Source organism: Neopelma chrysocephalum, unplaced genomic scaffold, assembly GCF_003984885.1.
Source record: "Neopelma chrysocephalum unplaced genomic scaffold, ASM398488v2 Primary Assembly neopelma1_43, whole genome shotgun sequence".
In the NCBI taxonomy this organism is placed as follows: Eukaryota; Metazoa; Chordata; class Aves; order Passeriformes; family Pipridae; genus Neopelma; species Neopelma chrysocephalum.
In genome coordinates this window covers 5236827-5260708 of record NW_020897702.1, presented here as the reverse complement: position 1 = coordinate 5260708, position 23882 = coordinate 5236827, and the positions used below count along the sequence as shown (strand labels likewise).

General features: G+C 44.1%; 1 long non-coding RNA gene across 1 annotated transcript; it reads right to left on the bottom strand.

The window, feature by feature from the left end:
• Positions 1–554: 554 nt before the first annotated feature.
• LOC113964741 lies at positions 555–22618 on the bottom strand. Its single transcript, XR_003533279.1, has 3 exons — positions 22609–22618; positions 9493–9495; positions 555–720 (listed from the first exon to the last, which is right to left on the bottom strand). It is a non-coding gene; the product is annotated as an uncharacterized LOC113964741 (long non-coding RNA).
• Positions 22619–23882: the final 1264 nt, after the last annotated feature.

Sequence of the window (23882 nt, the reverse complement as noted above, 5' to 3'; positions counted from 1 at the left end):
CTCCCTACCAGGGCTTATCTACATGATCAAAATCCCTGCCAAGCAGCAGAAAGCAGAGATGACTCCTGCACAGTAATCCTTGTGTTTTGCTCACACAGATTTCTCTTTCCTGGTTGTTTTCTCTGCTGGACAGGACCCCCTCTATTGTCACACATCCAGTCCAAGCCAGATGGCCACCTGAGTAGTCAATAGGGAAAGACAGGTACCTGGTCTCTTATGAACTGTCCTCAAGATGTGCCTGTCTATCTCCCTTGCTTGTTCAGAGAGCTCAGATGACCAGCTTAAGGCTAAGCACCTACATTTTGCAAGACTGAAGTTAGCCTTCTAGTGAGATGGAGAGGAGAACACTACCTAGCAGGCATCAACTACACAGATCCTAGAAAAAAATAATGTTTACCTTTCTTTATAGAATCATAGCATCACAGAATCATAGAATATGCTGAGTTGGAAGGGACCTATGAGGATCATCGAGTCCAACCCCTTACCCTGGTCAAGACAGTCCCAAGAATCACAACATGTGCTTGAGAGTGTTGTCCAAACGCTTCTGGAACTCAGGTAGGCTTAGTGCTGTGACCACTTCCCTGGGGAGTCTCCTCCAGTGCTCAACCACCCTCTGGGTGAAAAACCTTTTCTTGATACCTAAACTAAACCTCCACTGATTCAGCTTCATGCAATTTCCTTGAGTCCTGTCACTGGTCACCAGAGAGAAGAGATTGGTACCTCCACTTTGCCTTGTGAGGATGTTGAAAACCTCAATGAGGTCTCCCTTCAGTCTCTTCCAGGCGGAACAAAGCAAATTACTTCAACTGCTCCTCATAAGGCTTCCCCTCCAGACCCTTCACCGTCCTTGTGGCCCTCTGTCCTGGTTTTAGCCATGACACCCTCCTTTGGATGGTCTGTAATAGCTTAATGTCTTTTTTATATTGCAGTGCCCAAAGCTGCACACAGTACTCAAGGTAAGGCTGCACCAGTGCTTTGTACATAGTCTTGTATAAGGATATAGCTAAGCCTAGCACACGGCATACCACCACGCCTTTATCCAGACCATTTCTACGCATCGTACTCTTCTCATCACTTCCTTCCCTTTGCAGAGCTTAGGAACCCCCTCTGAACCACCCTGGCTGTTTATCTACGGGGTCGGCATGGAAAAGAGAGATGCTGGTGCTGCCCTGGATCTTTGCAGAGGGACAACTTTAGCTACCCAAGGATTTGAAAGAGTTGAGGTGGTTTTTTTCCTCCCAGTTACCTGGAAGCTGAAAACGTAAGCACAGCCCAAGCTGCAGAAAAAGCCCTTGGGTGAACTCCATGCTCCGTATCTATTTGCATTACTGAGAAGTGCTTCTTATCTTTTGGACTTTGAAACAAAAGAGTTTAAAGAAATACTGAAGTGAAATTATAGCTGCTGATGATTAAAGCACTATATTTGGGCTTAACTGTAACTTAAATGTCAGATTATAAACTCTGAAATATTTTTTACATAAACTTTCCCCCATAAACAGTGAACTAAAATAGCCAATTTTTTCCATTGACTTCAGCCAAGTGCAGCACAATTCTGGTTATACGTTAGTCCTAGAGGACAGCCTCAAACCTTGAATTAACCAGGAAAATACAGACAGTCAGAGAAAACCGCCTGCTGAATCCCCTTGTTAGGAGAAGTCACTTGGCTTCAATCATCATTCAGATTGTTGGGGGGTTGCTGTTTGTGTTTTTTCCAGGAGGACCTCACAAAATTTCAGTCATGTGAAACCCGGCACCTGAAGTGAAGTGTCCAAGTGGAAATCCAGCTTTGAAGGGGTTTAATCCTGGGTCACAGATAAATATCTTAGGTAAAAAAACACAGATAAAGTTCTGCTGAGCCAGGACTTGGGGAAGACAGACAAAACAGCGTGGTTATCTGAACTTCACTTATATAAAGTCTCCTGTTGTTTGAGGTGGGATTATGTTGTCCACCTCATACTGAGAGAGGGGATTCTGTGTGCCCTGATAGGCTTAAGGTGCATGATCCAGCATCCACAGTTACATCTTGGGAAGGCAAGTATCCTTTCCCTGGAGAGAAAAGTAATTTAGAAATTGAAAGACCATATGATTCAGGCTGTACAGCTCATATGCAGTTATAAAGAGGAGATGCACACAATGAAAGATGTAACAATTTTGTGGAGATGCTGAGGCACAGTGGTGAGGCAGTGTGACATCCCCCAGGCAGTTATGAGGATTACATGCCTTCAGAGGTTTCCCAAAGCCTCTGGTGACTGGTATGATACATCAGGACAGGTATTTTGGTCACTTCTATGATGACGTTTTATCAGTCATCTCTTAAAATCCTGCTGGTTCTTCACTGCATCATAGGAATTTGTAGCATCCCATACCTCTCCGTCTCAGCTGTCTGTAGCTGTGCCCAGCAGAACATCTTCCCTTTGGTGAGTCTGAACCTGGGGCATGCATTGGCTCCATCTAGAGAAGCATACACATACAACCACAGTGAGTCCTCAGGCCCAGAGGGCGAGTAGCATAGTTGGATTGAGTCTGTACAGATAAAACCCCTGCCCCCACAACACTGCTGTCACATCTGTGCCTCCCAGCAGGAACTGCCCCAGAACGGTGCTCCCCCATGAGCCTTGCCTGGGCACTGTTTAGGCAGGAGAAGGTTGGCAGTCACCCAGCATGGACAGAAAAGACATTGTGAGAAGCAGAGGTGTGTTAGGGCTCGCACACATGAAGAAGTTCATGCAGAGGAATCAGGGTGTGAGTTATGGCCCCAGCAGCCACTGCAGCAGGGAAGGATGTGCAAAGCCGCCTGCAGGCTGAATGGCTCCAATTACTACATCGGAATCTCTCACACAGTGTTGTTAGGCTATAGGTTCCCCATACAGACCGTTCACCTCCTCCCCATGCCCAGCTCAGTCCCAGTCCTCACTTGGAAACCAGAAGTGGAAAAAAGTAACCATCACTCTTTAATAAATTCAGGAAAAATAAAACCTGATGACTTGGGGATGGTCCTGTGCAGGGCCAGGAGTTGGACTTGATGATCCTTGTGGGTCCCTTCCAACTCAGCATATTCTGTAATTCTGTGATTCTCTGTCTTAAGCTGGAGTTCCCAGTGTTTCCAAAACAGCAGTGTACCTCCACTTGTAGGCTTGATGATCTTTTGTGTTGTAATAAAGAGTTGCATAAAAAAAATCCAAACTAAACCAAAACTCTGAAGAACACTGAAGAATTATTCTTAATCCCTTTTCACTTCACAAAAAAACCCAACCCAAACCAAAAGCAAAAAACCGAATAAAACCTTTTCACACAAACACCAATGAAAGAAACAATATGATGTATTTACAATTAATTTTCAGCTTATGAAATCACCTCGTGAATGAAATTTGTGTCCAAGTTGTATGAGAGTCAAGAAGGGAGAAAAGATTATGCTAGTGAAGGGAGAGAAGATTTTTATAGTGTTTTCTGCTTGCCTTTCGTTCTCTGAACAGCAGCAGGAGATTAATGATATTGTCACAACAACATTAATGATGCTGTAAAATCATAAGGACAAAGAGAGCCAGGGTTTGATAAAAGTGAGATTTACAGCTGCATCAGTCAGTTTAATGATCTTTTATTAGGCTTAAACTAAGCAGTAAGACTAATCTCCATTTAACATGTTTTACAGGGTCTGCAGGCGTTTTACAATCCTCCTCCATTCAGAAGTGTCAAATTATGGCAATATTGATAAAAGAGTGGTGTGAATAGTTGTCCCCAAAACAGTTAATATCTTTCTTTACTGCATTGTAAAAGCCAATTACTCTCAAGTTTTGGAGTGAAATTTGTGAACAGTAATCTGAGTTGATAATGTTTAGAAAACAAATTCAAAGAAGATAAAGATCTGTATTCACCTACCTGAGCTTGCTATAAAAGACGGTGCTGGTGCCTCTGTGCCTCTGCTGCCTGCCCTACTGGCCCCCCCGCAGGGCCGCTTCCCCTGCAGCGTCTCCCTGAAAATGAGCTTTTACACTGCACGGAGGAGAAGCAGACCCAAGTAATGTCAGGGCTCAGCAGCTATCTTAGCACAGGGTGCTCTGCAGTTCAGGATGTTGGAGTCCCATGGTCCATGGGGAGCAGCGGTTCTCCCCAATGTTGCTTTCCAGCTGATCTCTGGGGCTGGTAGTGGCCCCATCAACTCTGCTCAGTTGGTTACTCTGCTAGTGGGGGCATGGCAACTGCACTGCCAAACCCCGTGCAGACCCTTACCTTTACTTCCCCCGTGGGGATTAAGTAAATATTTTGAAGCCAAATGATTACTGCAGTTAAAATTTTATGATCAACATTGTTTAAAGATGAGTTGTGAGCAATATGAAATGTTTCAAACAAGGTGTTTGGTTATTTTTAATTTTTTTTCAGCCCCTTTCTTGGCTACCAGCAGCTGTTTCTCCACATTCTGTTTCTTGATGTTGTACTACTGGACCCATGGTATAACACGATATTTGTTCTTATTAAGTCCAGCAAAACCATGACAGACTACATATGTAAATTTTCCATGTTTTTAAAAGCTAAATCCCTTCAGGTCCCTAGGCTTGATTTTGGGCTCTCCATAACTTTGTGGCATTAATTACACTTTCACACATAGAGGAGTAAAGCCCAACCATCTCCACTTGATGGGCTGTTTCATGGCCCCCGAGCCCTGCCTTTTGAGCTCTACAGAAGCAAGCTTCTGGCGTCAGCGTCAGAAGAAAAATGTTTAAACTTGCACTTTTTTTAGTCTTTGGTTTTCAGTGAGACTGAAGAAAATGTAACTCTCAAACCAGATGGCAGCTCCCAGCAAACTGCACATTTCAAGCCTGGGAGAGTCCCTTGTTTAGCCAACTGTTGCTTGACACTTAGCAGAATAAGAAGATCTAAATCTTTCCTAATGAGTTTATATTGTTTTTCCCTGCTCTCCAAGCAGAGGAACACCAGTGTCTCTCAGGACAGGTGAGTCTAGCACTGAAAAATCCAACTTAGTGCAGACTCTGGCTCTGAGCACTTGGTGATCAAAATTTAGATCCTCTCTTTATTTTGTACTGTTGCTGGTTGAAGTGCCGTGGGTAAATCTATTCTTTGATTTGTCTTTTCTGCTGGTCAAAGTGTCTCTGAAGGCAATTTCTGGGATACTTTAGTCTCACTAAGCCATATTATTGGGCATTTTTTGACTGAGGAGTCAGGCTTCCTGGGAAACAAACTTCATGGCACAGGCATGCCTGATGTCATTGAAAGACAGTTGTTCTGCTCATACATTGCTTCAAAAAATCAACAAACACAGAATGCTGAGTCCAGTGTTTCTACAATATCCTATTTTTAGCTGTCTCAAAAAGTTTTTTAACTAATAATTGAATAATCCCCTGACAAGAAACCAAAAATATTTCTCTTTCCAGGCTTGGAAAAGAGACATACATTTTTTTTACAATTACTCAGAAAGTTTACAGCAAAAAATAGTAACAAAAGTCAACTCTTATGACTTGCAATTTGTGTTTGAAACACACTGCAGCCCTACCTCATCACCTGCTTTCTTTAGCTTGCTAACACATCTAATACCCTAAGTCATGTCAGGTATAATGTACTTCTGACAGCGCTGAGTGGCCCTCTCACCTTGCAGCCTTTAAGTCCTGGGACCAGAGTGCCCAGTGGAGGAGACAGTGCCCCTGGTGCAGGAGGTCTTGGTGGACATGCCTAGGAGAGACATCATCTTCTATAGGACAAGCACTCCCTCAAACTCTGGCTTAGACCAACCCCAGGAGTTTCCTGTATGTTCGACTGTTAGAAAGTCAGATGTGCTAAAATCAGATGGTTTCTGTGTGACAGGCTTGGCTGTCCTCTGTCATGAATCCCATGTTCCCAGTTATCTCCCCTGGGCTCAGCTGGTGGGACAACACTGGTCAGCAGATCCCAGCCTGGAGGATTGCAGGTGGAAGCAAGACAGAGCTCAGCAACAGCTCTGCAGCACAGGGAGGCCTTGTGCACCAGAGCTTTGAAAAAATTGGGAAGTTGGCAGTGCATGGTAGTTCCCATCAACATAACCCTGTCAAGATCAATGATCCCCTCACTGTTCCTCTATCCAGGGTCTCTTGGAAGAAGAGTTTTCGGTTGAAGCAGTGGCTCACCTTAGATGAAACAAGGGTCTCAGACTTTACTGCTCATTTCAAGGAATTTCCACTAAGCCTAGGAAAAGGGGTGTAGAAATTGATAGGAATTTTGTCCAAACAAGGTCTTCAGGATTGAGCCTCTGTCAATAAGTCCTGCAACGTGTTTATTCATGCAGGAAGCAGGGAAAAAGTCAGTTCAGGATTCTTATCCATCTGATCTTATCAGGGTGGTAAATCTGGTCTTTGATCTTTTGTCAATAACACACAAAGCTGGAGGCAGCCACCACCCTACTCAGCCATGCAGTCATCAGGGTCTCATAAAACATTTATGAAACCTGTCATAAACTGGTCTGATAAGGAACAGGACATTGGGTTTCAGGAGTCAGCAGCTTCTTGGGGAAGACCTTCCCTCTAACTCCAAAGCTCCTTTGTTTAAATAGCAAACATAAGCCACTGATTGCACCCTGCCATAAAAGCTGGGAGCAGGGAATTTTCACCAGCCCTGCTGCCTGCTGAATTTGTGTGGTGGGTACTGGCCTTCACCATTTGCCTTTTCCACTTGCCAGCCCTAGGGTAGGAGGGAAAAGAGGGGAGGAGGAGAGGAACTGGATAAAATTAAAACTGAGGAAGGGAGAAATAGAATAAAATTTTAACTGAAATAATGAAACCCCTCTCCTGTTCCCACCTTCCCCCATTACTGCAACTATGACTCATGTCATGGTCTCTGCCTCTTCCTTACTTTCTTTATAAGAAAATCAAATTGACCCGCCTTGTATCTTTTCTATGTATGTATTTTCTTTCACTTTTTTTCCCAAAAAACTAAATCCCTAATAGAAAATGAGGTCTCCCCGGTGTCCACACTGGGACATCGAAGCCCCAAGAATAGGATCGTCCTCCAGTGCTGCACAGGGATTTCTGCTCACTTCAGCAGCACAGAGCACCTCTCAGCAGCACAATGTCCACATTAGCACCATGATCTTCCTGAGCTAGAAGTTAAGTACTGTGCTGCACACAAGACCATTCAATCACTCACTGGGATATTTCTTGTTCTTTGGAACAATTTTGGCCTGGGAGATGCAATTGGAAGAGGAAACTGCTGCTAGGGTCAGGTGTGTATGTGTCACAGTCTTGTTATTTACAGAGACGATTCAAACCCTTGATTTTCTGAAAGCACAGGAAGGTCAATGTCAAAATATAAAATATAGCGTATGTTTGCAGCTCAAAGCTCTTCTTCTGGTTGGCACCAAGATCAAATCCTTCTCCCTTTGGTGACATGAGGCTGCAATTCTCATGCATATTCTGCTATCTTTGATTCTGGTTGGTTTTGTTAGTGAAGACACAAAATAACACATGAAATATTACTTGGAAAATCATGGAACCTATACTATACCCTAACAAGATATATTTACAGCTACAAATTTATTTTATCATCTCCATGAGATAAGCAGCTGTTATGTTTAACTGGTATTATTGTATTATTTACTAATCAAACTACTTAGAAGTTTAGTGGTGCAATCACATCTCTGTTAATTTAGTCTTGTTTCAGGCCACTGAAGTCACTAATAATAAAAATTGTTCAGTACTGACAAGAACTTCGTGTCAGAACAATTCCAAATAGAGATAGATACAAAGATACCTTAATTAGGTATGTGTTATCGGTTGCTTATAGTAATAAAACACTAATTCAACACTTGTATATAACCACAAAACAACTGTAATAAATTTCAGATTTGGTAATAAAATACCACTATATTCCTTGATTAGGTGATGAAATAACAGTTACTTTTTAGAAATATTTCAAAAATTCAAAATGCTTCTAATGTTGAGTCTTTCTTTGCATGCAGCCTCTTGGCTAAATGTTCCAGGGATACCAGGGGGCTGTCTATATTTTCCCATCAGCAAAGGTGACTGAGTGAAGCAATTAATTGCATTGTCTAGTCTGTGCCCCAGGACATCCAGGCAACCCAGTTCTCTTTCTTGCTTCATTGCAAGCAAACACAGGACAAAAGAATCTCTGTTTGCCCCAGTCAGATGCAATTAATCAGTTGATTAATCAACTACCATCATTTTTTAGTGCATCTTAATTGTGTGAACTTGGTCTACCCCTGTATCAGGTAATGTTATTCTACAGAAATAAAAAGGTGTTTTAAACGTTTGCATATCATCCAACACCAGTTAGAGGAATACAGGCAATGTACTTACTCTGTCGTATGGTAGTTTACAGAAGATGTGACAACCATGGCATTTTGTGCACACTGATGCAAAGTCAGTGTCCAACACCCTGCGTGGGTGGCCTTTTAGTGAGTCTCAGCGCTCTGAAGGTGACTGTAGTTCATGAAATTGCAGTTCCAGGGCTTGCTCTTAGATTTGAAAGAAAGATTTGAATCAACTAAAGTAACAAGGAAGATAGGATTCTCCTGCTCTCAACTACACAACTCCAACGAGGACCTCTGTGGGAGATCTAATTAGGATGTGGGACCACAATATCATATTGAAATATCTGCACTAAAAATTCTGTGTTATCTTAGTGACAAGATGTGCCCAAGGTGTTTGGAAAACTTAATTTAGGTAGGTGCAAACCCTTGACTGGACATGCCTGCAGCATGTCTTCTGACCACGAGACAAAGGGTGGTACTGACAGTGTGGTGCAGGGTCTGCACCTACCAGAGCACTGCACCCTGCACCAGGCACGGGAGGCATCCTGTATGAGCCTGCACAGTCATGGCATGAGTGCCTTCTGCACCATGACCAGGCACTTCTGGAAAATGAAAGTGCTGCGTGATTAAGGATTTATATGGGTCCTATAAATCAGAGGACCAGTGATTCTGCTGTCTGTTCTTCATTCCTCTGTTCTTTTTGGCTCTTCTCTCCCCGCCTTGTTCTAAGAAAACTGCTTCCAAGGTTAACCCTTATGCTTTCCTCTTTTTCTTTTATGCTTTTCCAGACTTTTCTACTTCTATACTTCTCATTCATACTCTTCTGCTCCTTTTTGCAATCCTTCATTATCCTGGCAGGTCTTTCTCTCTGCTATAATTTCTCTTGCTTTCTGCTTCTACATGCTTCATGCTCTTACTTGCTTCTGTCCTATCTTTCTACACCGTGGGCTGCATTAGGCTGCTTGTTCAAAGTGCCTTGAGGGAGGAAGGAGGTAACATCTGGCAACCCTGGAGAACAGTCTGGGTTGTTCGTCACCTTCTTGTCCTTAGGCATTGTGGTGGTCACAATAACTAAGCTGGGTACATGCAGTAGAAATGCGTGCACCTCTGCATGTTGTGTACTGGGATATAGACCTGGGGGCAGAGAAAAGCCTACACATCTTTCTACGCTCTACCCTCCGCTAATAAAAGTTACCAGTTGCATTGCCTCCTCACAGATCTGTATCAAGAGAAGAGCAAACCTGCTTTCCCCACACCCTCAGAAGTTCAGCACAGTGTAAATTATCTTCTAGCCTCCAGGAAGACCCCACAAAGACAAACACAGAGATGTGCATTAGCTGTCAGCGCCTTTGGTGCACACTAATGCCCTCTCTCTGCTAGTCAGGAAGCTTGTTCTTCAAGATCTAAAGACAGCTCCACGGACAGTTGAGGGAAAGTTTTGTATCCTTTGCATCCCCACTGGGCACATGCTGCCTTTTCTTAGGCACCAGAGAAGCTACAGAGCAGAGAGCTGCTGGAAGTGAGCTTTGTTCTTGCATTCATAAAACAACTCTTAACTCCCCTAAGCTGTTCTTTCCTGGGCACGCAGTACCTTTATATCTTATTGACTGCACAAAACCAACCCTTTACTGAACACATATATTTTATACCTTTAAGAATACTGCTTGTGATGTAGTTGGTAAAATGGAGCAGGACTACAAGTGAATTATGTTCTTTTTCCCTAATGAGTACAATTTGCTCACTGCAAAATCCTGAGTACGGCTGAGGAAGATTACAGATAAATGCAACCAAAGTAATTCAGTCCCCAAAATTTAAAAGGTTTACAGGAATATGCACCCAGACTGCTGGCTGTTACTGACGAAAAGGCTTTTGTCAATAGTGTGTGGCTTTGTCCCATTAGTTCCAAATTTCCTGCACAGAACTGTAATTTCTGCAAAGTGCAGGGATTTGTACTGGTGATACAGCAGGGGAAGCTCAAAATTGTACTAGTCTTTCAAACATGCAAAAAAACCAATAGAGCCCTTTCCTGGTCTCATGAAAAAGTCACACCTTTCCACATTTTGAAGAAGGATTACTGTAGATAGCACTCATTGAGGCACACTTTTCTGCAGAGGCTCAGCCTCCTGAAGCCAGACAAACCCCTTTGATCAGCTCTGGCCTCACCAAAATGTGACCCTCAGCAGCCAGGATCAGGTGCTATGCAACCCCCTGTGCTCTCTGGAAGCTCCTAAAGGCTTTGATTAACTCAGGCAAAAAGCAAGGCTGCCTGGTCCGGCTGACAGGCCTGGCTGGTGCTGATGCTGGGATTGCTCTCTGTTACACTATGCTTGTGTTTGCCCATAATTCTGTGCTTTATGTAGGTGGCACATAAGACAGTGGACCATAAGATCTGGATGTATGGAGATGTGCCAAATCCAGCTGAAGCTTTACCAGGGTAATGATGGGAAATACACATCCTTCTATTTCCTAACGCCTTTTTGGTAAATGCAAAAGAATAAATCTCTCAACCTGAACAGCTTTATTACTAATCAGAATAGAGGAAACAAGCTCTTCAGAAGAGCAGACAGACTCTTGTGTTGGAGATAGATATCCATGTTCACTCCTTTCCACTCAGTGGAGGTGTCTCCTCTATAACATGGCTGGTCCCCTTTCTTAGAATTGGTGCAGAGGATTTTATTAAGTTTCTGGTACTGAGAAAAAGGAACCATTTTCTTCACTTATGCCCTCTTGGGAACAAAGAGGAACTTCCCTAAGTGACTGCGTGATCGTGCACGTATTGTAGACTCACAAACCCATAGGGTGGTTTGGTTTGGAAGGGATCTTTAAAGATCATCTATTCTATTTTCAGTAGCAAGGCTTCTGGGTTTGAACTCCTAATTCCACTTCTTTTGTGTTACTTTCGTGGGAGTTGAAGCAGATGCCTACCCTGAGAGTCACTGACCAGAAATGACGCACGGGAGTCAGCAAGATTCTGGCCAATCAAAATGATTGACAAAATGGTTCTGATTCCTCTTTGGTTTAAATTATTTACAATTTAGGAGAGCAGGAATAGAACAACATTTAAGTTCTTGAATTAATTCAAGCTTGAATGAACTTCTTGCTGAAGAAGTAAAGACTTCAGGAAAAGCTTACAGAGACCTGGAGGAAAAAAAAAAGTAGAAAGAAACGAAAGAGGAAAACAAAAACAAAAAGAAAAAAATGGACTTAAACAAAGACCTCCACAAGAAGTCTTTTCTGTATGCATGCATCTTGTAAGATTTGAGACTGAGATTTCATGTGTTCCCTGAAGATTGGGGCTCTCCTTGCACTGTTCCTTTTTACCCAACTGCTCTTCAGTCCCAAATCCATGTTCTTGCAAATACCACATTCACATGACCTCATTATTATCCAAGGGAAATTCACCTGATTGCTTCCTCCTCACCCTGTGTCCCTTGGGCTGCCCATTCCCCCTTGGATGATGGAAGCAGGAGTTGCTTCCTTTTCCCAAGAAGTCAAGAAGTACAAGTGGGCAGTCTTGCAACTCTCCGTATCACTGAGCTCTGAACCACGGCCAGCTGGCTGCCTGTCAGCACACAATCCAAACACTGGCCAAGGCTGTGCTGGCTGCAATAAACCCTTCAGGGCTGCAAAACAGGTCAGAGATCTCAAAGAGTACAGCTCTGCTTTGATAATGATTAACAGGATGGTGGCAAAAGTCCCTGAGGCTTTGGCTGGGGGTGTGTGTGTGTGTGCAGACACACATGCGCACAAGTCAATGGGAATGTTTATCTGTCCTAAGCCCAGAAAACCCTTTGCACGGGCAAAGCTTCTCTCCCAGTGGGCTGTTTGCTCAACCCATACTATGGCCCAGTATTCCTGATTTTCTCTGCACTGGAATAGAATTCCCTACTGGTGCATTTTAAACCAAAAGCAGAAATAAGCAAAAGGAATAAGTTTAGCATTTCTCTAACTTCTGTAATGAACAAATATGCAAGATCAGATTCCGGTCTCTGGTTCATGAGTGTAAATCTGAAATTGGAGACAACTGGAGTTTTTGTTTGGACCCCATGAGAGTAGAATCTGCAATACTGATCTGAATGGACGGAATGTTATCTTGAGTGTTGTTTTCTGTGCCAGTGAATGTCCTTCAAGCCAGGGGTGTCTGTTAAATTGTGACTTTCCTACGTGCATTTTTTTCCCTTGTTCCTAATTGCTGCTTGTTATTTTTTAGAATCATAAATTATATGTGGGTATTTTTTCACATGTTTTACGAAGATGGACGATTGTTGTTACAAAGAATAACACTCATAGTGAGATCTGAATCATCAGAAGTACCTATTGTCACTCTCTCTAGGCTTCATTATATTAAAAAAATTGTTCCAAAAGGTGAAACACTGGGGCTGGGTGATGGGAGCATGGTAGAGATGTAATCCCCTTCTACCCTTCCTGGTTTCCCTTTGGCCGAAGGGAGCAAGGGGACCCAGCAAGGACACTGCTGTTATTCACTATGAGCTCTCTTCTGAGTGATCAGGACCACTTTGACTGCTTTTTGCAGTTGAAATTTCCCAAGCATGGTCATAACAGACAATCTGCAAGCTACACCAGACTTCTGCTGCCAGCCCTGGGCTCCTCACTGCTGAGGCACCTAAAGCAGCCAGCAAAGTGGCAGCAAGCCTTGCAGAGGGGCAGGGAGCTCTGTGAGGAATGCCAAATCAGGTCCCTTGTAATCAAGGGCTGTTTCCTTCCTTTGTCAGGATTGACAGGCAATCTGATTTTTACATGACTTTCCCCTATCCCAATCCAGTGTTAATAGAAAAGCAAACGGATAAAGTGTAAATGGAGACCACAAAACTCCTGGGTAAAAGCAGATAACACTTCTTGACCTTCCCACTCATAAAGCTGCATTACTTCCTCCTCTACAATGAAGATTAGTTGTTGTATAGTATTTACATTACTTTATAAAGCTACATCCTCAAAGCCTTTATTCAGCTACGTAAGGCTCTGCCAGAGCCCAGGTGTGGATTTGCAGAGGCAGTGGGAGTTGTGGCCTCCAGTTTACACAGCCAGCTCTGGTTCATGCTCTCGCTCATATGCTCCCTGGAAATAAATGCCCAGCTATTGAACATTAATTGGTGAGCTGGGAGAATTCAGACCTGTGAAAGGCCACTTCATTTAGCTTAGTCAAGGTGCATGGGGTGAAGAGAATGGCAGCTGAACCCAGTTTCAGCATCAGAATATTTTTATGTGCATTGTTAAAGTTCTTTTGTATGCATATTGAAAGAGGAAGACCAGAGCTAAAGGAACAATCACTGGCATTAGGAGTCCAGCTCTCCAGGTGCTTACACCAGCTGACAAAAAACAAGCTTCTGAAAACAAGGGCTGATGGTGATGTAACATGGGAAGGAAAAACAAGCTTTCCAAATGAATGCAGCCCTTCTCTTTGTTCTGTGCTCATCAGTTGCAGAAATATAAGGAAATTTCTTTATTCTGGAGAATTAAACACTGTAATAGTTTCCCCCTTTAAATAACCATTCTACTAAAGACCTGATTTTTTTTTAACTCTACCTCCTAGTTTATCTCTGAGGAGATAAACAGTTTAATTTGATTTATGATGTTACTTAGATTAATTAGCTGGTGATTACATGGCACGCTAAATATGTAGAGTACTATAAATGCTCATACCTTTTGTAGATGTCATTGCATGCAGCTCAGAGCACCTTTGGGGTATTTGTTATGAAAGGTTACAATGTTCTGGACTCCCTTCTTTCCTTTGCTGAGGCTCAAACAGATGTTTCAATGACACTTCACTGACCTCTTCGCATTATCCAAGAATAACTCAAGAAAAAACGTAACAGTGCCTTAGAGAGACTCTGTCCCATGTTCACCCATCTGACTTCTCTCCCCCAGCCTTCCAGGAAGGTCTGAGAAGAACCTGCAGGCCCTATTGAATTGTTTCTCTCAGTTACTTGCTAGTTTCTGCTTCACTATTAAAATAGTCTTGATGATGACACCTGGCAGCTATGCCTTCAAATAAAAATGGCTCTGGGACCTTTCTAAAAGCCAGGTTTTAAACCCTGCAGTATCTGGTGCTAGGGAGCTATGAGTAACAGTTTCTTCCTTCCTTCCATAGCAGTGCTTGTGTTTTCCTTTATTGCCTGTATTTCAGCCTCTTCATTGGCTTCTTAGCAACAAATTTTCAAGACAACAGTGCCTACACTTTTGTCTCTAAGCCTCAATATTCATTACATAAAGACACAACCACACAGTTTTTGATTCAGCTGATCTTGCTGTTGCAGTAAAGGAAGCAGCCAAGGAGGAAGTAACAGCACACCAAGGTGCCAGAAGGGAGAGAGGCACGTGGCCAAGGACCAGAAAGAGTGTCCTTGGCTTGTCTGATTCCTACCAACCATCTACAGTGGTGACCTTTTCCTCTGTCTTCCTTAAAGTCAGTCCACTGGGGCTCTGGGGAAGGGCTTGCCCTGCAAGACGAGGATTCTGCAGTGCATGAAGAGAAGCAATCCCACCTGGAGTACAGCTAGGCTCTGCCCAGAGCAAACATCTGCAATGGGTCAGAAAAATCACTCCCAAAGAAAACCCTTTTCCTCTTCAAATGCTCAGATGACCTAGAACTGTATTTTACAGTCTTTTTCCTTCTTACGTACACTGGTTAGCTGCACAGCAGGCAATACAGACCTCTTCTGGCAAGATGGAGACTTGAAATGGATTGAAATGTGTTCAGGCAGGGACTGTACTCAACATTCTTGAGGCCTGTGCTACCCACAGAGCTGGGCAGGCAACGTTAGGGAAAGTGTTAGAGGAAGGTGCTGTGATGGCTTGGTCTGTAGTTCATTAATGCTGGTGTCACCAGCACATGGGGTCTGCAAAAACACCCTGAGCAGCAGATGCCACTTCTAGTTCTAGGAGGGGAGAGAAGGGCTATGGTTTGTATCAATTTTAATCACTCCTCCAAAAACCATGCTAAGAATCTGCAAGAACTCCATGTTAGGATTCAGGCTGCCACATCATATGAACAGTGAGACCAGACTCTACTTCACACACCTGGAGACTTTTCCTTGTATAACCCAAACCCTGCTGTGAATTTAAGACAAGCACTTACCTGTACCTGCCAGCACAGGCTCTTTGCATTTCATTGCACACACCTGGATACTGCAGTGGCTTAGTTCTCTCACTCAAGTAGATCTCCATTGCTTGGTTCAAGGGAGATCCCGAAGTGTGGTTTGTCAGTCTAAGGATATGCCCAACCCCTCCCATGTTTAAAACATCTCCTCCAGGGATTTAGCAGGCATTCTGCTGTGTTCAGTATAGAGAATTTTGCATTCATTATCAGCTATTTGAGGCTGTGGCAGGATGCCATGTCTCTGTAGGGATGAGAATTTCCTCACTCTCTGGTCCCTCAGATTTTCCACCCTTCCACACTCTGGCGCCCACTATGTCCTGTCGGCTCTGAATCCCCTCTCCCATCCACAGGCCCATGCTATGTGCACCTCAGTGCCATGGGGCACATACACCTCCAAAGATTTCCCTTGGGCTTAATCATTGGCATACCTTGGCTTACTTAGCATTTACACAGCGTTATTGACAGGTGACAGGGCATATTACTTTATGGCTCAAAAGATATAGAGAAAGCTGACAGAGGTGATCAAAGGTACAGAAAGTACCTTCTGTGTGTGGATAAAAACTGGTAGAGATAACTCCTTAGCCCCCCAAAAAGACAGGAGGTTATGCTAGCAGGTTATAAATTACAAACAACATGAAGAAGAAGGAACCATCCATCTAATACAGGAGCTAAGGCAACTCACACAAAATCAGCAGGCTCCAATTTCAAGAAAAAAAAATTAGATTTATTTTTATACAGTGCAGATTTTATGCAGTTGCACAATATTTAAATCTGTGATGCTCCCTGTGAGAGGACTTTATGGTAAGGTAAATGTGCATGGGTTCACATGTGTTTGGACATCCTCAAGGAGGTGAAAACCACTGAGGTGTCTTAGGCCCCCAAGCCGTGGATTACATGGATGCGGTAGAACAGATTTCTTGGAAACTTCTCGATGTACTTGCTTGGTCCTTCTATTTTCCCTTGAGCCACTTCTGTTCATTTTCTCCATTGGAAATGGGCATCAATACAATTTCACCTAGACTAAATAGCCTCCTTCTCTCTTCAGCCATCTGCTGGGGAGAGGGTGCTGGGCTGGCTTGGTGCAGCTGCTCCTATGACCTCACCATCATCCTTGTGCCATCCTGGTTTAGTGACTAGCAGTACTTTTCCAAATACTTTGAGAACTGCTCAAGAACTGAATCAGGTAACTCCCATCATACTCCAACTGCTGGATTTACACACAACTAATTGCAAATAATCACACAGTTTAACATGGAACTGAGTTGCTCTCTTGGAGCTGCTCTCCTACCAAGGGTCTGGCAGTGCTTCTTGAACTGATGATGCTGAGGATCAGAAGGAGGAATGCAACCCCCTCAACCTTCCCTTCCACCTCCTCACCCCAGGAAAAGGAAGGGTGAGTTTCTGACTATGCCATTTCATCTTTGCCACTCCATCACCTGTTTTTCTCATCCATGTTGCATTTCAAAACAGCTAGGCAACAGTGACAGACATGGCAGAGGTGGTAGCCAGAGGTAGGCTGGTTTTAGGAGCAAATGATCAGTGATTCGTATTGGGAAAGATAAAACTACTCTAACTCTTCCCAATTGACTCATCACCACAGAGCTGAGTGGTGTTTTCTTTCTTTCCCATTTCCCTTGAAAGCTGATATCTCATTACAGCACCAGCAACAGTCAGCAACCCTTTAGTATTTTACCCTCATAGCAACCCCTGAGCACAAAGTTTCCGATCATTAAGGCCACTTGAGTCTGGCCTCTGGTCCTGGCTCTACAGTCCCACTGTTTAATACAAGTGATCAGATGTAATCGCTGTGGTGCCCAAGCAATACCAGCACAGCTCTCACTGCAGCTGCACAGCAAATGATTGCAAAGCAGTATAGCAAAAGCAAGGATGACTGCTCTGAATAAAAAGAGGGGTTGTGTCACAGCAGCTACAGCACAGCTGGGAGCATGGAGGCTTACTATATCATGGAGAATTGGGCAGGAGGATGAGAGATGCTATAAGAAGGCAGTGAGATGTGCTGTGTGCTGGGTGACCAAGAGGGATGAGGCTGGAGCACAGATTGCCATGGTAGTGCAGTTTAGGGAGGCCTTGGCTGCAGTCAGTCCCCTGGCATGACAAGGTGCCTCAGCATGAATGCTGAATGCTTTGGTTGGACTGTGGTGGGCAAGGATGTGCTGAGCCAGACAGAGCCCAGACCTTCTCTCTGAAGGGGTGTAACAGCCCATTAGCCATCGGTGGTGGTATGGGACACAGCCTGGGCTGTGAAACAGCTCTTACTCATTCACTTGGGCATTATGTGGACACCTCAGCAGCAGAGAGACACAGCTATGGAGCTGAGTTTTCTTCCCTTAGGATTTGGTTATGATTTGCAACACTGGCCACCCAGCAGCCCACACGCACTGGCCAACAGAGCCATCAGCATCATTGCCTTGTTGCAGGATGATGCTACTTTCTGTTCCTCTGGACCAATAAGCTGCTTTTCACCCCAGCTGAGCTGGGGTTAACCCAGCAAAGGAGGCAAAGTGGTGGTAAGGCAGATGAGGAACTGCCTCAGGAGCTGTGCTCAGTCCTGTGTCTCCAGAAGCCTGCTTGCCTACAGACCTGCCTTGAGGCTGACTTCAGCATCAATGGCAATAAAGCCTGACTCCAGCTCTGCTTTCGTCTGGATGGTTCACAAGAGCTCTCACTTGTGTGGGTTCCTTGGTGTCTGGCAAACCACAAGGTCAGCTACAGCTGTTTGCTCAGAAAAGTTACTGAAAAGGGTCCTTGTCTCCATCTGGCTATATCCACTTTCATGACATTTATACAGACACAATTTTCTTTGAAAGCTCTGTCCCGCTGCCAGGTCAGACTGAACTTGGACAACATTTTACAGTCAACGTGGAGGGGACGTTGCCAGCTCAACCTCCCTGCATGCTCAAGCCAAACAAGGCAATAAGCAGTTACCAACAATTAGCTTCCCATCTTGGAAGACATGGGGAGAGAAGCCCAATATGGGTCTACTCTGATTAGATATAATTCCATGGGGTTGTTTATAGGGCAAGGTGTAACAGTTTTAAATTAAAAGAGGGTACATTATAAGAGGCTAGATATAAGCAAGAAATTCTTTATTGTGAGGGTGGTGAGGCACTGGAACAAGCTGCCTAAATATCTGAGTGCACATCCCCTTCATTCCCCGAGATATTAGTTTTGGAAGGATGGCCAGGTGCAAAGGACAGGGTTGGAGATGTTACATACTCCAAGGGCTCCTGTGGAGAAGGCCCTGGCCTCACTAACTCCTACCCAGCCTGGTGCACAGTGAGGCTTTTCTGCAGAGCAAGTTGCTTTTGAAAATAAGACACTTTTTCCCAAAGTACTGATAGCTACAGGGAAATTGTAGAATACCTACGTAGATCATAATAGGTTAATTTGAAAATTTTCACCTTTGAAAACCAGGCTAGACAAGATTCTGTCAGCAGGCAGACAAGCCATTCTGTCCAGGCAGACAAATTACACTAATTAATCTCCTTCAGCATATTATTTTGATCTCTGATTGATAAAAAACAGAAATCTTCACACTTTCTTTTTTTTTTTTTTTTCCAGAAAGGGACATTTTATTTATCAACATATACAAAAAAATCCAACCCCACTTCTTTCAACTTGACTTTGACTTCAGGAAATCATGATCATGCTGGGAACTTCTCTGATAATTCTGTCAGTGCTTGGAAATCAAATACCCTGGGGCCTTAAAAATGCCATAATCAGATGGGTTAAACAGGTAGGCAGACATTCATGAACCAGAGAGCTGGCAGGATGCATTGGGTAGAAAAGTCTTTAAAAGAGATTCTCTTAAATAAAAGACAATTATAACAATATGTGACCATAGCAACAGTGAAGCTGGATGCAGAATGGAAGAGGTAAATATTCCCTTTAGCAGATGGATATCTCTCCTGTCTTCCATTGAAATTATGTGCTGAAAGGCTAACATCAAAGACTTGTTCAGCAAATTGTTATCTCCAAATGCTCTGCATACACACAACTTCCCTGAGCCTTGGAAAAACCTTTTTTTTTTCATTTTACAATGCAAATGCTGTTTCATGGGATGCACTTGAATTAGTTTTTAGAGACCAAGCCTGGAAAATCTACAGAACAGCAAGGTTCTCTCCCACTGGATCCCCTTTGGCAGTGATGCGGATCTCCCTGCCATCCCTGAGGAGATCCCTGCTGTTCACTCCTTCAAGTAGTTTGGCCCCTCTAAGCTGTTGTTAAAGAATAAGGTTATGAAAACAGGGACAGAGAATTCTTTGAGAAATAAATAACATAGCTGCCTGTTTTTCTTTGTGCTGCATTAGTTCCTCTTGGAGTAACAGAGGGCACAAGAGTTTCTCTTCCTTGTGAGATCCAGAGCCACCACCCAAGAGTCTGGGTCCACCATGGCCACATAAGCAGAGAAAAACCGTCCCACTGGCAAAATGAGGTCCTGATGGTCTTTTATTTCAGTATTTACTCTTCCCTTTCGATTCCCTGCGTGGAGTATTTCCAGGTGACCCTGTGTGAGTCAATAAATAATATATCATCCCTTGATGAAAAAAAACTGGCTATGTCAAAGGCGCCTTTCAGTCTGAGGCTGGCTGTAGTTTATCTCTTACCTTCAACTGGCAGTTTAGAAACATTACGACAATCAGATAACCAGAAATGAATAAGCACTTCGATGGTTCAATATCTTACTCCACAAGTGACAATAAAAAGCTCATAACTTTTCCAATGGCATATTTGTATGTGCAGCAGGCAGGGCAGGCAGAGTTTCAGGGTCTGCTGACACCAGAGAGGTGGTATGCACTGCCCACCTGCGGGTCACACGTCTGCTGCTTAAAGAAGAAACTACAAGCACAGTTCTCCACAACGTGTTTAGGACTTCCCTGTAGAGCTTCAGACCACTCCTCTATACAGCCTAAGGTTATTTTTCCAGGGAGCTCATTAGGCTGCAGACAAAAAGCGCTCCCTTTGTCTTAACATTTTCCAGGTAGAAAAAATGAACATGATGTACAGATGTGGCAGGACAAGGTTAGAACCCACAATTTGTGAGCCCTTCCTGATGTCCCAAGCTTGTCCCTCTGTCTGACCAGCCTGAATTCCAATGGGACATACAGCAGAAGTTTTATAAAGCCTCAAGGAAAATGCATGTCTGTTTCTAATGGAAAAGGGAGGTGGTGAGGTGCAATAGGCTGCATCCCTGATATAAACAAGGCAACAGATCTGCAGCAGCTCTGCAGCGGTGATTTTAATTTGCCTCTGAGTGCAAATGTGGTGCATACAGACAGCAAGACTGGAAGCAGAGGAAGTGGTAATCTCACTGCTCTCCAAGATGCCTTCCCCAGAATTGCACAGCGTGTGACTTCAGCCAATTTTTCTGGTGGCAGAACTTAATTGATGCCAGAGGAGCCTTTCGGCTGCGTTATTGCTCATTCCATGCTAATCCTCCACTGAGCCACCTGTATGGAAGGAAACACTGTGCGTGTTCTGAAAGCAGAGACATTGTTTTCCAAGATTTTTTCAAGGTTTTCAGCCCTTTTTAGTCTTGAGGGGTGGGAGAGGTTGGTAACTGCTTGAGAGGCAATAGACCGCAGATCCAGGGAGGAATGAGCAAGCAGCAATGCAGGGCTTAATTGCCCACTGGGGGTTAAACCAGGACACCCCACAAAGCGTGCCAGGATGGGATTCATTCACCGGTGTTTGCCGGAGCGGGGAGGGCGCGGCGGGCGGTGCTGGCAGCGCCAGGCATCTCTCGGCTCCATCAGGTGGCGCTGCGGCACCGGCGGGAGCCGCTCTCCTGGGACGGGGAGAGGCGGACACCGCGCACCCCCAGAACTGCGGCTCCTGCATCGCCTGTATCCACAGCTAATGCGAACCCTCAGCTTTTGCCGAAAGGGAGAAGAGTGAGGGAGACAGAAGGAAAAAAAAAAAAGGAATTAGGAGAATGTGACCAAAGGAGACGTCAGAAAATGTTTCCCAAAAGTACGGGCTGTTGACGAGGCTAGGTGGGCACGGGGAAGCTGCAGGAAGGGCGAGAGCTGGAATTTTTGAAAAGGGGTTTCCTAGGGACTGGGGGGGGGAGGGGAGGAAGCGAGTGGCTACTGTTGGTAGATCTACCCCCTGCCAAAACTGTGATGCTTCTTTGGCAGAATGAAGTGCCAGGGTGTGGTAGTCTATAAGGGTTGTGATACTCTTCTGTTACCCTGGACAGAGGTCCCCATGCACCCATCTAGGCTGCACTGGCACAAAATTAGACCAACACAACTGCAAGTGGGAGTGCTTGAGAGCATCCGTTTTTCATTCTCAGAAACTGGAAGTCTTTTATTTGAAATTGTAAAATCTTATTGGAGAGAAGGACCATAGATGTCTTCCTGCCCGTGCTGAATTATTCTTAGTGAACATTCTTATAGCTTTATTTAGTTATATTGTATATGGCAAATAAAACAAATTCACTATCTTATCCATCTTCCAGAAAGCTCTGTGGATATACAGCTTAAACCCTCACAAACATTTCTTGTCGTCTTTGACATGGTTTAGGCTAAAGTTTAAGCAAAACAAGAACAAAAAATAGTGGGCTCATAGGTCGCAGTCAGTTTGGACTTTTAATATTGGCAGTAGACTGCTGCTGTTTAAGTTCAGTCTTGTGCAATAACTCTAGCTGACATACAGTAATATCTCTAAAAACATTCAGCGTTACAAATACAACCAATAGAAGAACAAGCAACAAACGAAATCAATCATACTCTGACTGGCAGGTTGGTGCTTCTTTGGGGACTCACCTATTAGCATAGAGATTGCCCTTTACATAGCATGTGATGTACCCCAGACTTTGAAAAGCCTGAGAATAAGTGGACTTAAAATTGATAAATTGAGGCTAGCAATCAGAATTTGAAAAGTGATGTGAGAAGTGAGAGCATGGGACAGAGTCTTCCTGGACAAGCAGTCTCAAGCTGATGACTTGAATGACTTACAGAAAGGATGAGGAGCTTGCCAGCTGTGACAGGAGGGGATGTTCTGTAAGACTTTGCTCCTGGAGCCTCTTGGTTTAGCTGATTAAAGCATAGGGTTACTCAAGTGAGGAATAAAATATGAAAGGATTGTTCCTACTCTCTGACAAATGGAGAGGAGACTGCATGGGTGGTAGCATTTCCCAGTGCTCTCAGCATTCTCAGCAATATCTACTCTGTCATTGCCGAGGGTTTGTAGGACAGCAGTGTGTATACTCCACTCCCTCCTCTGTCCCTTCCTTCCCTCTCCAGAGCACGAACAAGCAGTAATTCCCCTCCACTGAAGCCCAGGGACCTCACTCACACAAGCTTTCTTTGGGTATGTGGCAGCTGACTGCAAGGATTTGTGGCAAAAAAGCTGCTGCAGAATCCACAGGGATGCCCATGTGCCAGTGCTCGTGCATCCCGACTGCTAACCCCACACCTTCTCTACCAGCTGATGGCAGAGATGTTGCTGGTTGCAGAGGAATGTGGAGACCTGCCAGTGCTGGGTTCTGTTCCAGGTTTTAAGAAAGGAGTGTGCTGTACTGGTTACAGGATGTTCCTCATCTGCTTATCCCCTCTGAGCTAGTTTGACCTCTTCTGCCCCTGCTGTCTCTAGTCTATCTGTCTTCTAAGGCCCTCCACCTCCTCCCCACATAGCTTTTATCCTTGAATGAACTTAATTCTGTTTGGCATTCAAACAAAACACTTCCTTTCCTTCCTTGCTTCTCTGTGCCAATGGGAGAAGTATCAAAAGCAGAGGGCTGAGAGGCTTTCTGGCCTCTGTTCTGTGGCAGACAGGAGCTGAAATAAACTATTACTGAGAAATTTCTGCTGTGACATTGATCTGTGGAGGAAGCATGGGTCATTGTCCCCTAGAGATGGCCAGTGTGCAGGATGGGTAGCACACCGTAGATGGGCCAGGGCAAAGCAGGCTCAGTGCTGGCATAAAGCATCTGCAGAGATGTAGAATTTGGAGAAGTCTCTGGGGAACACATGAGATATGAGAAAGCAGAGGTTGATAAATTTCAAAAGCATTGATGACCTGTGGTGTTTTGAGACCAGAATATCTACTATTATGTCCTGCGATATATAAAACAGTGATCTGCAAAACATTTCTGCCTAATTTAGTTCTTGGAAATAGCTGAAACATCACAATCCTGTTACTAACAATGAGCTCAAGACAGAATATCTGCATGGGGAAAACTCGGTTCAAATGGTGCCTACTTGGCAAAATTGTGAAGCCACCAAAATCAGAGGGATGCCAAAAATGAAAGCCTAAGCTACAGGTGGCACCACGTGGAGCATGTTTTGAAGTGATAGCTACAGTCTGCTGGATAAGCTGGAATAAGTAACAGCAATTCTTTAAATTTAAAAATCCAAAAATTAAATCACGTTTTATTTATTAAGTCATCAAAAAAGCACATTTTCCCAAGCTGAGTCACCCCAGCATGACTGTCCCTCCGACTAAAAAGGTTTTTACGCCACAGTCCCTGCTCCACTGATTTTTCTG